A 16,183-nucleotide genomic window follows, 5' to 3' on the forward strand; every position below is an offset into this window, starting at 1 on the left:
CCGCATCACAGCCTCATCAGACTCGCCATATCACCATGACACAGTTGGAACCTGCACCAAACTCCATTGCATCTTGGCAAGCCCAGGACCAAAACGAAGGTGCCCCCCTGCAAAAACAGGTAGTTTTGTATTTGATAATTTTGCTATGTACAGATAGTGTTTTGGGGTATTTTCTTTCGCGGGCACTAGGCCTACCCATACAAGTGAGGTACCATTTTGATCAGTAGACTTGTGGGAACGCTGGGTGGAAGGAAATTTGTGGCTCCTCTCAGATTCCAGAACTTTCTGTCACCGAAATGTGTGGAACAAGTATTTCTTTGGCCAAGTTTTGAGGTTTGCAAAGGAGTCTGGGTAACAGAACCTGGTGAGAGCCCATAAGTCACCCCATCCTGGATTTCCCTTGGTGTCTAGTTTTCAAAAATGCACAGGTTTGGTAGGTTTCCCTAGGTGCCGGCGGAGCTAGAGGCCAAAATCCACAGCTAGGCACTTTGTAAGAAACAGTTCTGTTTTCTTTGGGAAAATGTGTTGTGTCGACGTTGTGTTTTGGGGGTATATCCTTTCGCGGGCACTAGGCCTACCCACACAAATGAGGTACCATTTTTATCGGGAGACTTTGTGGAATGCTGGGTGGAAGGAAATTTGTGGCTCCTCTCAGATTCCAGAACTTTCTGTCACCGAAATGTGAGGAAAAAGTGTTTTTTGGCCAAATTTTGAGGTTTGCAAAGGACTCTGGGTAACAGAACCTGGTGAGAGCCCCACAATTCACCTCATCCTGGATTCCCCTAGGTGTCTAGTTTAAAAAAATGCAGAGGTTTGGTAGGTTTTCCTAAGGGCCGGCTGAGCTAGAGAGCAAAATCCACAGCTCGGCACTTTTTCCCCAAAACACGTCAGTTTTCAATGTAAAAATGTGATGTGTCTATGTTGCTTTTCCTGTCGCGGGCATTAGGCCTACCCACGCACGTGAGGTACCATTTTTATCGGGAGACTTGGGGGAACATAAAATAGCAGAACAAGTCTTGTTGCCCCTTGTCTTTCTCTACATTTTTTTTCTTCCAAATGTAAGACAGTGTGTAAAAAAGACGTCTATTTGAGAAATGCCCTGTAATTCACATGCTAGTATGGGGACCCCAGAATTCAGAGATGTGCAAATAACCACTGCTTCACAACACCTTATCTTGTGGCCATTTTGGAAATATGAAGGTTTTCTTGATACCTATTCTTCACTCTTTATATTTCACCAAATTAATTGCTGTATGCCTGGTATAGAATGAAAACCCATTGCAAGGTGCAGCTCATTTATTTGCTCTGGGTACCCAGGGTTCCTGATGTACCTACAAGCCCTATATATCCCCACAACCAGAAGAGTCCAACTGGCATAGCGGTATATTGCTATAAAAAATCTGACATCGCAGGAAAAAGTTACAGAGTAAAACGTGGAGAGAAAAGGCTGTTTTTTCACCTCAATTTCAATATTTTTTTATTTTCGTTGTTATTATCTGTAGGAAAACCTTGTAGGATCTACACAAATGACCCCTTGCTGAATTCAGCATTTTGTTTGCTTTTCATAAAGGCAGGACATGTCTGGGATCCAGAATCACACCCATTTCTGTCACTAACTGGAAGGAGGCTAAAAGCACCACAAAAAATAGTAAACATGGAGTATGTCCCAGTAAAATGCCAAAATTGTGTTGAAAAGTGTGGTTTTATGATTCAAGTCTGCCTGGTCCTGAAAGCTGGGAAACTGGTGATTGTAGCACCAGAAAACCTTTGCTGATGCCTTTGTCAGGTAACAAAACACAAGCCTTCCTCTGCAGCCCCTTTACCCCATTTTTTTGAGAAAATAAATGAAAGTTTCTCTGTGTTTTGGCCAATTTTGTGGTCTCCTACAGGGGAAACCACAAATTCTGGATACCTCTAGAATCCCTAGGATGTTGGAAAAAAAGGACGCAAATTTGGCGTGGGTAGCTTATGTGAAAAAGGTTATGAGAGCCTACGCGCGAACTGCTCCAAATAGCCAAAAAAAAGGCCTGGCATCTGAGGGGAAAAAGGCCTGGCAGCGAAGGGGTTACAAATTCATAACTCAAGTTCTGGATTTATTTTGTGTGGTGTGTTCACTGTTTCTACTGTTTACAGTGTTGCACAAATATGTTGCACACTGCCTTTAAGTCAAACCTGGCTGTTCTGTGCTAAGCCAGCAGAGGGTGACAAAGGTTAATTTAGGGCTTGCCTGACACAACCTGGCTAGGCCTGTGGTTGCTGTTTGACTAAGGTTCATCCTCAGGCAACCAAAAACTCAATTTCTAACAGTCTGGCACTATACAAGTGAGGTCCTGTGCCACCTGAAGCCAGTGGCAGAAAGTGTTGCCTTGTAAAGAGCAGGCAATGTCACAATTATCTGCTTTTTCTGGTCGGTAAAGGGTGGCATCAGGCATAACGTAGAAGAGGTGGGCTCTCTGTTCCATGTTTTAGAAAGAAAGCCCAAGCACTTTGGCATTGGTTAGCAGTGATAAAGTGCACAGAGTCCTAAAAAAATGAATTCAGAAATAGCATGGCTAAAAGCAAAATGTTTGGGGGTGACCCCCCACAGAGGGCCAAGTCCAACAAAGCCCATGTGGAATGAGTCGGGGGTTTATATACAAATTCTCCACACATTCCATACCCAGACAAATGGGTTTGTTTAAAGGTTGAACAAAACCCTAATGGGTATGATTATGGGCCTACCAGAACCAAAGAGGTGTAAGTGGGACACCCTCTTTCACTGGTGGCTGGTGATAGGCATCAGTGGTGGAGCAGATAAATCAGTTGTTTCGACCCACATGATGAATACCTTTAGGGTCAACAGCAAAGCTCTCCATCATGGCTCGTTATAAACAGTGTTTATAATGGACCATGACTGAGAGCTCTGGAGTTAGGGCTGAAGGTAGTGCAAGTTTCTCACTGTGCCTGTCAGTGGGTCATAACATTCAAAATAAAATAGGTACTTATCCGTTGCCTCGCCTCCTGTCCGCTTCTCTTCGGTGTTCCTTAGTCTTTTTGGGGGCATGTGGTTTTGGAGCCAACAGACGTACCCACTCCAAACATTGTTATCATGCTGCTGATAATGTTTAGCAGCAGGCAAGATGCACCAGGATTGGTTGGAGCATGCAGGCTCGATGCTCCCTCACTCACTGGGGGCGTGTGCCTGCTCTATGCAGCTGTCTAAGACAGCTTGGGTTGGAGAGGTTTAAAGTGCACATGTCTTGCTGGCCGACATGCTCACAATAAACTTAAGTGCCCAACACTCCTCCCTGATGCTGCCACTCAGCAGCAATGGCCCACTCTTCACTTGTGAGTAGTGAAAAATAAAATGGTAATAAGTTACCTTTATCACCATTTTATTTTTCAACTCTGCAGCATTTTATTTATTAGGTCAACACTCCTCCACCATAATAGAGGAGCAGCAGCTGCCCTCTAGCTTTGCCTTCTTTGTTTCTTACAAGGAAGTGCCTTCGAAGGAAGTGGGGTGAACTGCTTGGTCACCATGACTCTGTGTGGAGACCTCTCAGTCTTGTATTGGAGGGCTAGGAGCAGGCTCTCAGGAAGCCTCCTCAGGATCTGTTGTTTGGGCAAAATATTGAGTATAAAAGAGAAAAAATATCAGAAAAAATATTGTGTTTGAAAAATATCATGTCATAAAATATTGTTGTAAAGAATATTTTTTTCATTAGTGCCTAATATTGTTTTCGAGAATATTGTTGTTTTTAAAACAGGTTTCAGTAACATGGTTGTAACAATTATCATTTTGTGTTTCATAATAATTCATTGGTGTTGGTATTGTTGGTATTATTGTTGCTAATTTTATAAAACATAGGCCCTCATTCTGACCCTGGCGGTCGGTGATAAAGCGGCGGCCAAGCCGCCAACAGGCCGGCGGTCTAAAATATGCAATTCTGACCCTGGCGGGAACCGCCAACACAGCCCGCCGTATTAACACTCCGCCCGCCACGGCGGTACAAACAAACAGCGCGGCGGTCCCCGCCAACAGCCAGGCGGCAGACAATGTACCGCCCACCCTATCACGACCCACCAATCCGCCACCTTTTCCGGGGCGGGAGCACCGCCGATAAGAACACGGCGGAAACAGACTACGAACGGGAAAACGCTCACCTCTACGCACTCCACGCGAGATTCCGGCAGTATGGAACCAGAGTTGCAGGTCATCCCCGCACTCCTATACCTGCTCATATACCAGGAGCACGCCCGGCGGCGCGGAAGACATCGGTGAGTACTGCACCTACGACACAGGGGAGGGAAAAGATTACCGGCACACACCCACCCACCCACACCCACTACAACACACACATCAATGCATTCCCACAGATCACTGTCACAACCCACAAACCACCCCCGTCCGAAATAATGCAAAGACCAAAATAAGAGATCATAAACGGGCAGATATATTGAAATATGTACACCAGTAATCCCAATAAATAAATAAACTATGTACAAAATATACACAGCTACTAAATGTAGTCCAACCACTGTCCGTGGATCACAGGGGTCCTGTGCAAAGGGGCAAGGCCCAGTCCCACGACAAGAACTCCACGGAGAGAACACTGCAGGGGCATCAGAAAGAAAATAGGACAGGCACCTCAGGGGGAAGGGAAGGGGGGGCACCTCAGCCACTTGAGTACACGACGCCAGATCCACGAGGGGACTCCATGACCACTGGGCCATCCTGGGGAGTGCTAAGCCACAGTCGATACAGTCCATACAGTGGGTGGCCTGCCCACTGGGCCATCCTGGGGAGAGCAAAGCCACAGTCCAAACAGTCCATACAGTGGGTGGCCTGCCCACTGGGCCATTCTGGGGAGTGCAAAGCCACAGTCCATACAGTCCATACAGTGGGTGGCCTGCCCACTGGGCCATCCTGGGGAGTGCAAAGCCACTGTCCATACAGTCCATACAGTGGGTGGCCTGCCCACTGGGCCATCCTGGGGAGTGCAAAGCCACTGTCCATACAGTCCATACAGTGGGTGGCCTGCCCACTGGGCCATCCTGGGGAGAGCAAAGCCACAGTCCAAACAGTCCATACAGTGGGTGGCCTGCCCACTGGGCCATTCTGGGGAGTGCAAAGCCACAGTCCATACAGTCCATACAGTGGGTGGCCTGCCCACTGGGCCATCCTGGGGAGTGCAAAGCCACTGTCCATACAGTCCATACAGTGGGTGGCCTGCCCACTGGGCCATCCTGGGGAGTGCAAAGCCACTGTCCATACAGTCCATACAGTGGGTGGCCTGCCCACTGGGCCATCCTGGGGAGAGCAAAGCCACAGTCCAAACAGTCCATACAGTGGGTGGCCTGCCCACTGGGCCATCCTGGGGAGAGCAAAGCCACAGTCCATACAGTCCATACAGTGGGTGGCCTGCCCACTGGGCCATCCTGGGGAGAGCAAAGCCACAGTCCATACAGTCCATACAGTGGGTGGCCTGCCCACTGGGCCATCCTGGGGAGTGCAAAGCCACGGTCCATACAGTCCATAACAGACCCCACTGCCACTGGAGGAGGCAAGTTGGCCAGAGGACATCCTGCAGCCCTGCCCGAGATAGATCCTGCCCTGCCACGTCTGCCAAAGGGCCAGCGGTTCTTGCCTTGAAGGGCCCAGTTCAGCAGTTCTTGAGACGGCGGGGCCCAGCGGAGCGGTGCTTGAGACGGCGGGGCCCAGTTCAGCGGTTCTTGAGACGGCGGGGCCCAGTTCAGCGCTCCTTGTCTTGAAGGGCCCAGTTCAGCGGTCCTTGAGACGGCGGGGCCCAGCGGAGCGGTGCTTGAGACGGCGTGCCCAGTTCAGCGGTTCTTGAGACGGCGGGGCCCAGTTCAGCGCTCCTTGCCTTGAAGGGCCCAGTTCAGCGGTTCTTGAGACGGCGGGGCCCAGTTCAGCGCTCCTTGCCTTGAAGGGCCCAGTTCAGCGGTTCTTGAGACGGCGGGGCCCAGCGGAGCGGTTCTTGAGACGGCGGGGCCCAGTTCAGCGCTCCTTGCCTTGAAGGGCCCAGTTCAGCGGTTCTTGAGACGGCAGGGCCCAGCGGAGCGGTTCTTGAGACGGCGGGGCCCAGTTCAGCGGTTCTTGAGACGGCGGGGCCCAGTTCAGCGCTCCTTGCCTTGAAGGGCCCAGTTCAGCGGTTCTTGAGACGGCGGGGCCCAGCGGAGCGGTGCTTGAGACGGCGGGGCCCAGTTCAGCGCTCCTTGCCTTGAAGGGCCCAGTTCAGCGGTTCTTGAGACGGCGGGGCCCAGCGGAGCGGTGCTTGAGACGGCGGGGCCCAGTTCAGCGGTTCTTGAGACGGCGGGGCCCAGTTCAGCGCTCCTTGCCTTGAAGGGCCCAGTTCAGCGGTTCTTGAGACGGCGGGGCCCAGCGGAGCGGTTCTTGAGACGGCGGGGCCCAGTTCAGCGGTTCTTGAGACGGCGGGGCCCAGTTCAGCGCTCCTTGCCTTGAAGGGCCCAGTTCAGCGGTTCTTGAGACGGCGGGGCCCAGCGGAGCGGTGCTTGAGACGGCGGGGCCCAGTTCAGCGGTTCTGGAGACGGCGGGGCCCAGTTCAGCGCTCCTTGCCTTGAAGGGCCCAGTTCAGCGGTTCTTGAGACGGCGGGGCCCAGCGGAGCGGTGCTTGAGACGGCGGGGCCCAGTTCAGCGGTTCTTGAGACGGCGGGGCCCAGTTCAGCGCTCCTTGCCTTGAAGGGCCCAGTTCAGCGGTTCTTGAGACGGCGGGGCCCAGTTCAGCGCTCCTTGCCTTGAAGGGCCCAGTTCAGCGGTTCTTGAGACGGCGGGGCCCAGCGGAGCGGTGCTTGAGACGGCGGGGCCCAGTTCAGCGGTTCTTGAGACGGCGGGGCCCAGTTCAGCGCTCCTTGCCTTGAAGGGCCCAGTTCAGCGGTTCTTGAGACGGCGGGGCCCAGTTCAGCGCTCCTTGCCTTGAAGGGCCCAGTTCAGCGGTTCTTGAGACGGCGGGGCCCAGCGGAGCGGTTCTTGAGACGGCGGGGCCCAGTTCAGCGCTCCTTGCCTTGAAGGGCCCAGTTCAGCGGTTCTTGAGACGGCGGGGCCCAGCGGAGCGGTTCTTGAGACGGCGGGGCCCAGTTCAGCGCTCCTTGCCTTGAAGGGCCCAGTTCAGCGGTTCTTGAGACGGCGGGGCCCAGTTCAGCGCTCCTTGCCTTGAAGGGCCCAGTTCAGCGGTTCTTGAGACGGCGGGGCCCAGCGGAGCGGTTCTTGAGACGGCGGGGCCCAGTTCAGCGCTCCTTGCCTTGAAGGGCCCAGTTCAGCGGTTCTTGAGACGGCGGGGCCCAGCGGAGCGGTTCTTGAGACGGCGGGGCCCAGTTCAGCGGTTCTTGAGACGGCGGGGCCCAGTTCAGTGCTCCTTGCCTTGAAGGGCCCAGTTCAGCGGTTCTTGAGACGGCGGGGCCCAGCGGAGCGGTTCTTGAGACGGCAGGGCCCAGTTCAGCGGTTCTTGAGACGGCGGGGCCCAGTTCAGCGCTCCTTGCCTTGAAGGGCCCAGTTCAGCGGTTCTTGAGACGGCGGGGCCCAGTTCAGCGCTCCTTGACTTGAAGGGCCCAGTTCAGCGGTTCTTGAGACGGCGGGGCCCAGCGGAGCGGTTCTTGAGACGGCGGGGCCCAGTTCAGCGGTTCTTGAGACACGGGGCCCAGTCCAGCGCTCCTTGCCTTGAAGGGCCCAGTTCAGCGGTTCTTGAGACGGCGGGGCCCAGCGGAGCGGTGCTTGAGACGGCGGGGCCCAGTTCAGCGGTTCTGGAGACGGCGGCCGGTCTATGGCCAACTGCTCATTGCCTGGTGGTGCCCTCCTGGGCAGCGGGGATGGTGCTCCTTCAATGCCCACCTGGGCTGTGGGTGGTGGGGCCCTCCTGGCCAGCTGGGCTGGGTCCTCCCTGGGCAGCGGCTATGGGGGTGGTGGGCTCTCCCGGGGCAGCTGTGCCGGTTCCTCCCGGGGCAGCGGCTATGGGGGTTGTGGGCTCCTCCTGGGCAGCAGGCCTGCTGCCTGACCTCTCCGACTTGCTGCCCTTGCCCTCCTTAGTCGTGGGCCTGTGGCCCTTTCCTCCCTTTGGAGCTGTGGCTGGTGACTGTCTCTGGGTGGTGTCCGGGGGGGATGTAGAAGGCGGGCTCCTGCGGCGCCCCTTCCGCCTTCTGCTCCTCTTCCCAGGGGGTGGGCTGGCTGTCCCCTTGCTGCTGGGCGAAGATCCAGACATGCGGGCTGGCGGGCTCCAATACCCCTGCACCCTTGTCAAGGGGGCTGCAGGGCTGGTGGTGGCTGAGGTGCTCTTCTTACCCCGACGAGAAGGAGGGGGGGGCTCAGGGTCAGGAAAGAAGTTAGTAGTGGCGAGGAAGAGTTTCTTGGGACAATGGAGAGTGGTAGGTACAGTGGGAATGGGAGTGGAGGGAGAGGATGTGGTTGTAGGTGAGTCACGTTTGCTGTCTTTGGGTGCAGGTGCAGGAGGGATAGGCTGTCGTGAGGTGGATGGCTGTTGGGTGGGTGGGTGGCTGCGTTTGTGTGGTGTGGAAGATGGGGTGACAGACACAGTGGGAGAGGACACAGGGGACGTGTAAATGGCAGTGGGGGTGGTGACTGCACGTGTGCGGACTGGAGTGGAGGGTGTGCTGGTGATGGAAACACTGGCTGATGGTGAGGTGAATGGAGGTGTGAGTGTAGACGTCACAGGGAGGGAGGAGGGAGACGAGGAGGTGGGGGTCACAGAGGTGGTAGTGACTGTTGGCATGTCTGCATCGGAATGTTGCGTGTGTGAATGTCTGCGTGATCTGTGGTGCTTATGTTTGGATGAGCTTCTCTTGGGTGTTGAGGTGTGTGCAGGCTGGTCTGATGGTGTGGGTGGGACAGGCAGAGGAACAGGAGACTGGGAGGAGGGAGTTAGTAGAGGGAGGCAGGAGACAGGGACAATGGCTGCCGTCAGTGCTGAGGCCAGAGCCTGGAACGATCGCTGATGGGCAGCCTGACCCGAATGAATGCCCTCCAGGTACGCATTGCTGCGATGAACCTCCCACTCCACCCCCTGGATGGCATTCAAAAGGGTAGTCTGCCCAACAATGAGCGTTCGGAGGAGGTCAATGACCTCCTCACTGAGGGCAGCGGGGGTAACAGGGGCAGGGCCTGAGGTGCCTGGGGCGAAGGAGATGCCCGGCTTCCTGGCAGAGCGGGCACGGGGCGAACGCTGAGGGGCTGCTGGGAGGGCGGAGATGGTGCGCTGGGTGGCGGCTGTACCTGTAATGGCGGGGGGCATGGATGGTGCCACCCCCGCAAGGGAGCCCCCTTCCGAGGACGTGTCCGTGTCGCTGCAGGGTCCAGTCGTCCCCGTCGTGGAGCTCCCCTCGCCCTCCGTCTCACTGGTCCAGTCTGACTCTGTGGCATGGCCCTCCTGGGCCATGTGAGATGCAGCTCCCTCCTGCCCCGATGCCACTTCTCCTCCGCCTGATGATGCTGATGCACACAAGCACAGAAAGACAAACAAAAAGGGGGGGGGGAGAGAAATAAAGGGATATTGAGTACATGGATCTCCGGTACAGTTAGCGGACATGACAGACACAGATGCCCCCTGCACTAAGTTGCGCACTTGGGGTCCGCTACGCATTCTGTGGAACATGCCCTACACGCCTAGAGTTGACAACTGCACCCATGGATGACACGGCCCAGGGATGGCTGTACTGACAAACTACTGAGGGTGGTGGCTGGGGACACAGGGGCTTACGGGGGTGCCCAGCCTACAGATATCGCCCTGGCCTAGGGGGACCCCCAGCCCTCCTCCCCCACCCAGACACCTCCACTGCGCGACAACAGAGTAGATAATGCTTGTACTCACCCCCTTGTGTCTGCTGTGCTGCCCTCACGCGCCCATCCAAATCAGGGTAGGCCACCGCCAGGATCCGGAACATCAGGGGGCTTAGTTGACGGCAGGCACCCCGCCTACGTTGGGAGGCCATCCCCAGCAGAGACTCGGCGGTCTTCTTGGTCCCGCGGCGGATGTCCTCCCACCTCTTGCGGCAGTGGGTGCCCCGTCGATGGTGGACCCCCAGGGTCCGGACTTCCTTGGCGATGGCACGGCAAATCCCGATCTTCTCATGGGCGCGGACCTATGTGACACGTACAGGGAGGGAGAAATACCACGTTCAAGTTTGTCAGCATTTTCCTTGCCAGTGGCTCAACGCCCCCCATCCCCGCCAGGCCCCCCGCCATGCCCCCGCCAGGCCCAACATGCCCCCCATCCCCGCCATGCCCCCTGCCATGCCCCCCGCCAGGCCCAACATGCCCCCCATCCCCGCCAGGCCCCCCGCCATGCCCCCCGCCAGGCCCAACATGCCCCCCATCCCCGCCAGGCCCCCCGCCAGGCCCCCAAGCCAGCCAGTGGCCCCAAATCCAGATTGAATTAAACTCACTTGTTGGTCTGGAGGACCGTAGAGTAGCGCATACTGGGGGAGGACCCCATCCACAAGTTTCTCCAACTCCTCTCCAGTGAAGGCAGGGGCCCTTTCCCCAGGCGCAGCAGCCATTGTCCCTTCCAGACCGAGGTCACAGCAACACTTGCAGTATAGGTCCTCTCCTGTGAAAGTTCAAGTCGCAAGTGGATAAGTAGATAGAAAATGGCGGTCACGTCCGCGGCGGTGCGTACCGCGGCGGTGCGTCCCGCCACCGCCGGCGCCCTTCACCATTGGCTCCTGAAACCCATAGGCTTCAATGTTAACCAATGCGGCTTCGCGCCGCGGTCTTGGCCCGCCGCCCGCCGCGGTGTGCCACGCCAGCGCATTGACCTCACATCCCATTGTCACACTTCACAGGTCAGGCAGCCGCCATTTCCAGGGCCCACATGGCTCAATTTCAACTGCGTCACACAGGCCTAGGCCTTGCATAGCCACTCAGACATGCCATTCACTGCATAGAGAATTGTTTACTGTGCTAGCTGTGAGTACGTACCTGTGGGTTGCTTGACTGTGTGCTCCATGTTGTCCTTCCTAGGCACCGTCCGCTGGGTTGGGCGAGGAGACGGATGAATCCTCCCGTGTACCGACCGCTGGTGGACCTGTCGACAATGGAAGAACGCCACATTATCCTGACCTACCGTCTTAACCGTGCCACTATCCATGAACTGTGTGCCCAGCTGGAGCCCGACCTGATGTCCCCCATCCGCCAACCCACAGGGATTCCCCCTCTGGTGCAGGTCATGTCAGTACTCCATTTCTTGGCAAGTGGGTCATTTCAGACAACAGTGGGAATTGCTTCTGGGATGTCTCAGCCCATGTTTTCGAAGGTGTTATCCAGAGTTTTGTCTGCCCTGATGAAATCCGTGAGGAGCTACATCATTTTCCCTGAGGTGGGCGAATTGGCTACAGTGAAGGGTGATTTCTACGCCCTTGGACATATTCCCAACGTCATTGGTGCCATTGATGGGACCCATGTGGCTTTGGTTCCCCCAAGAGACAGGGAGCAGGTGTACAGGAACAGAAAAAATTACCATTCAATGAACATCCAGGTGGTGTGTTTGGCTGACCAGTACATCTCGCATGTAAATGCCAAATTCCCAGGGTCAGTGCATGACGCCTACATCCTAAGGAATAGCAGCATCCCTTACGTGATGGAACAGCTACAGAGACACCGTGTATGGCTAGTGGGGGACTCTGGGTACCCCAACCTGTCGTGGCTACTGACCCCAGTAAGGAATCCCCGGACCAGGGCAGAGGAACGGTACAATGAGGCCCATGGGCGTACTAGGAGGGTGATCGAACGCACCTTTGGCCTCCTAAAGGCCAGGTTTAGGTGCCTGCATATGACAGGTGGATCCCTAATGTACTCACCTAAGAAGGTGTGTCACATCATCGTGGCCTGCTGCATGCTTCACAACCTGGCTTTGCGCCGCCAGGTGCCTTTCCTGCAGGAGGATGGTCGAGACGGTGGTGTTGTGGCAGCGGTGGAACCTGAGGAGAGTGACGAGGAGGAAGACGACGGGGCTGAAACAGACAACAGGGACAGAATCATTGAACAGTACTTCCAATAGGACACAGGTAACATTTCAAAGATAATTTAGTAAATGTGAACTACTCTCCTGCATCTCTGCTGCCTGTCTATTTGCCCCAGTGTATGATGACTGAGTTTTGGCTTTTCCCTCCCTATTTCAGATCTGGGGTCCCCACTACGAGTCCTGTGCTTCGTTTCCCCATGGACTACAGCTTTGTGGCAGCTGTTTGTTGACTTCACCATGTACAAGGACATATTTGCACTGTCATGTCAATTACAATATATTGAAATCACAGCCAGACTCCAGATAGTTTTGTGCAAAATAGGTGTTTATTTAAGTGCTCAAAATGGGATGGGTGGTTTCAAGTGGGTGGGGGCTATGGTGAAGGAATGTCCATGGCAGAGTCCAGAGTAACAGTCACACAGGTGCATTGTCCAGAGGCCTGTGGAGAGATGGAGCATGGGCAGTTCAAGGATGGACAGGGTGACAATGTGGGACAGTGGGATGACATCAGGTGGTATCCATTGCTGGCGGGGGTCTTGACATCCTACTCTGTCTTGTTCCGAGATCTCAGGGCCCTCTTGCGGGGTGGTTCTTCTCCTGCAGGAGGTGGGGGTCTGGTGGGCTGCTGCTGTGCGGGGGCCTCCTGTCCACTAGCGCCGGCGGAGGTGGTTGGCTGTTCTTGGTCCAGGCTAGTGGCAGGGGCCCTTGGGTGTTGTTGAGTGTCCGCCCTGGTGTTGACGAGGTCCTGCAGCAGCCCTACCATGGTAACCAGGGTGGTGTTGATGGCTCTGATGTCCTCCCTGTACCCCCGATAGTGTTCCTCCTGCAGTACCTGGATCTCCTGGAACCGGGCCAGTACCGTCGCCATCGTCTCCTGGGAGCGGTTGTATGCTCCCATGATGGTGGTGAGGACCTCGTGGAGAGTGGGTTCCCTGGGCCCGTCCCCCCCCTGTCGCACAGCTGCCCTCCGAGTTGCCCTGTTTCCCTGGGCCTCTGCCCCCTGGCCGGTGTGCCCACTACCACTGCCCCCAGGTCCCTGTTGTTGTTGCGGTGGTGGGTTATCCTGGGTGCCCTGTAGTGGTAGACACACCGCAGATTGACGCGCCCTGGAGACAGAGGCATGGGCCCGCTGGGTGGGAGCTGTGCTGGTGTTCCCAGAGGGGTTTGGGTCTGTAGTGGCCTCGGCCTGTGTGAGGGGAACCGACTGTCCAGAGGTCCCCGATGGTCCGGGCTGGTCATCGGTGTCCAGGTCGACAGAGCTGCTGTCATCGCTGACGGCCTCTTGGGTGGGGGGTGTGGAGAATTCTGGCCCCTCCGCCGCGGTGTGTTGACGGTCGGGTCCTGCAGGGGTATAGAGGTATGGTTATAGTTTCAATGTGTGGCATATGGGTGTATCTATGGGGTCTCGTGTCCCCAAGTGCTGGCATTCTTGTGTGGGGGCTTTGGTGAGGGTGGCTTGTGGGGGGGATGTGTATATGCATTGGGCATGCTTTGGTGATGGGTGTCCATGCTTAGTGGACGCATGCAGGCCTAGGTTTTGGGATGTGTGGGTTGTGATGGTGAGACATTGGCGGGGAATAGGTGTGCTGGGGGTGGGGGTGAGGATGGTGGTGGGGGTGAGGATGGTGGTGGGGGTGGGGGTGAGGGTGGGGTTCGAGGATGGGGGTGAGGGTTGGGGTATGATTTGGCATGCAGGTGGGGGGGAAGCAGTATTGAAGCTTCAACTTACCAGTATCCATTCCTCCGCCGACTCCTGCGAGGCCGTCAGGATGCAGGATGTTCAAGACTTCCTCCTCCCATGATGTGAATTGTGGGGGTAGAGGTGGGGGTCCTCCGCCAGTCTTCTGCACGGCGATGTTGTGCCTGGATACCATGGAACGCACCTTCCCCCGTAGGTCGTTCCATCGCTTCCTGATGTCTTCCCGATTTCTGGGGTGCTGTCCCACAGCGTTGACCCTGTCGACAATCCTCTGCCATAGCTCCGTCCTCCGGGCAATGCTGGTGTATTGTATCTGTGTGCCGAACAGCTGGGGCTCTACCCGAACGATTTCCTCCACCATGACCCTGAGTTCTTCGTCTGTGAAGCGGGGTTGTCTTTGGGGTGCCATGGGGTGGTGTGTATGATGTGTGGGGTGGAGTATGTGTAGTTAAGTGTGTTGAGTGTGGTGGTGTGTGTTGTTTTGTGTGTGGATAGTGTGTGGGTGATGGTGTTGAGTGGCTGTGGCTGTTAGTTTGTGGATGCTGGTGTCTCGCTCTGGCCTTCTTTCAGAATTTTTTTGCGTAGGGGTTTGTGGGTGATGTGGGTGGGTGTTTTATATTGTATTGTGTGTGTGGGAGTGGTGTGTGTATGTGTATCAGGTGTGTGGGATTCAAATCGTCCAATGTGGCTGAGTTTTGTTCGTTTGTGTGTATTCTGACCGCGGCGGTGTGTCCCGCCAATGGAATACCGCGTTTGAATGACCGCCGCGTGGATTCGTGGGTCGTATTGGCATGGGCGTATTTCTGTTGGCGTGGCGGTGGAGGTTTTGTCACCTCCACCTTTCCGCCGACCGCTGGTCTGGCGGTCGGTTGTGGCTGTCGGATTTTCGGAGGTTTGCCTTCTGCGGGTCAGAATGACCGTGGCGGGTTTCCGCGGCCGCGGCGGTGTTATGGCGGTCTTCTGACCGGCGGTAAGTGCATTTTACCGCCGGGGTCAGAATGACCACCATAGTTTGTAATTTGAAGTGTTTTAATCATTTCTTTAAATGTCATTAGTATTTTATAGTGTCATGAAAAGGTTGGCAGACAGCAGGTGCAGGGGGCCCCCTTGCCCAGCACCAAGCACTAAGCAGACCGTGAACATTGCGATGAGGCTGGTGCACCCTGCTGGCTACAGCTTTGCCACCGGCTCGATTATGAGCCAGAGACAATGCTGCAGCATGTTTCCCGCTAGGACGGCGGGTGGGAAACTCCTAATAACTCCGGCGGGGATGCCGCCACAAAGCGGTGCCCACGCTGTCGAGAGTGTGGTGGACGGGCTTTCTCGTCCACCAAACTCGAAAAGAGGCCCAATATTTGGATAATCAATATTTTTGAGATAATATTTTTGTCAAAGATATTCTTTGCCACAACATTGTGTCATTGAACCCAGGATGTAGTGAGCTACATGTTGTCACTGAGGTTTCAGGTGAAGCACACTACCAACCAGGAAGCCAGTCGGGAACAATCACTGGTATTACCAGTAGGCCACTCTGATGGAGTCCCAACGTGACCAAACAGTGTCAGTTATGGAACTTGTGGAGCCCTGGGCCTTAAAGGTCCAGTGAACAGGTACCTATGAGGTCAAGGAGCAAAAGGGTGAGGTCACCTACTATCCTCCAATTTGACTGATTGGATTGTTGTTGTTCTGGTATTATTTTATTTATTAAAATATACTCTATTTTTATAAGTTCTTTTGAGATTTTTCGTGTGTTATGCTTTCACGATGTTAATAATTGAGTGCTATGTGAATACGCTACACTTTGCCTCTATGTTTAGCCAGATTGTATTTTGGCAAGATACCAGAGGGTTAAGCACAGGTTAATTTAGTGACTTTTGTGGTTTACCCTAACAAGGACTGTGGTTACTGTTCGAGTGAGGCTTCCACCCTCCTCAACTAATCAAATTATTTTTTACAATTGTCTTGTTGTTTTACTTTATTGTGTGCTGGCAGAGCAATGTATTGTTGTTTTTCCTTAGTGAAGGTTCTCAAATGATTGTCTTGTTGCTTACTATAAGTGCACGCTCTCAGATGATTGTCATGTTGCTTTCCTTTATTGTACACTCTCAAGTGATTGTCATGTTGTTTTCTCTCACTGCTTGTTGTTTGCTCTTAATGCATGCTCTCCGATGATTGTTGTGTTGTTTTCCCCCTAGTGTACCCTCTCAAGTGATTGTCTTATTACTTTCCCTTAGTAATTGTTTTCTCTTAGTGAATGATCCCAAATGATTGCATGTTTTTTCTCCTTAGTGCACTCTCTCAGGTGATTGTCATGTTGTTTTTTCTCAGTACTTGTTGTTTTCCCTTATTGCATGCTCCCAGATGATTGTAATGTTGTTTTCCCTTTGTGCACTCTCTCAAGTGATTGTCATGTTGTTTTTTCCCAGTGCTTGTTGTTTTCCATTATTGCATGCTCCCAGATGATTGTGATGTTGTTTTCCCATTAGTGCACTCG

The 16,183-nt window shown here is 54.6% G+C and overlaps 1 protein-coding gene across 1 annotated transcript in view; it reads left to right on the plus strand.

Annotated features, from left to right (window-relative positions):
- LOC138249307 (TRPM8 channel-associated factor homolog) overlaps window positions 1-16,183 on the plus strand; it is a 68,160-nt gene that overhangs the window by 9,439 nt on the left and 42,538 nt on the right. The gene's annotated exons all lie outside the window — the stretch shown is intronic.

Source organism: Pleurodeles waltl, chromosome 8 (genome assembly GCF_031143425.1).
Source record: "Pleurodeles waltl isolate 20211129_DDA chromosome 8, aPleWal1.hap1.20221129, whole genome shotgun sequence".
NCBI lineage: Eukaryota > Metazoa > Chordata > Amphibia > Caudata > Salamandridae > Pleurodeles > Pleurodeles waltl.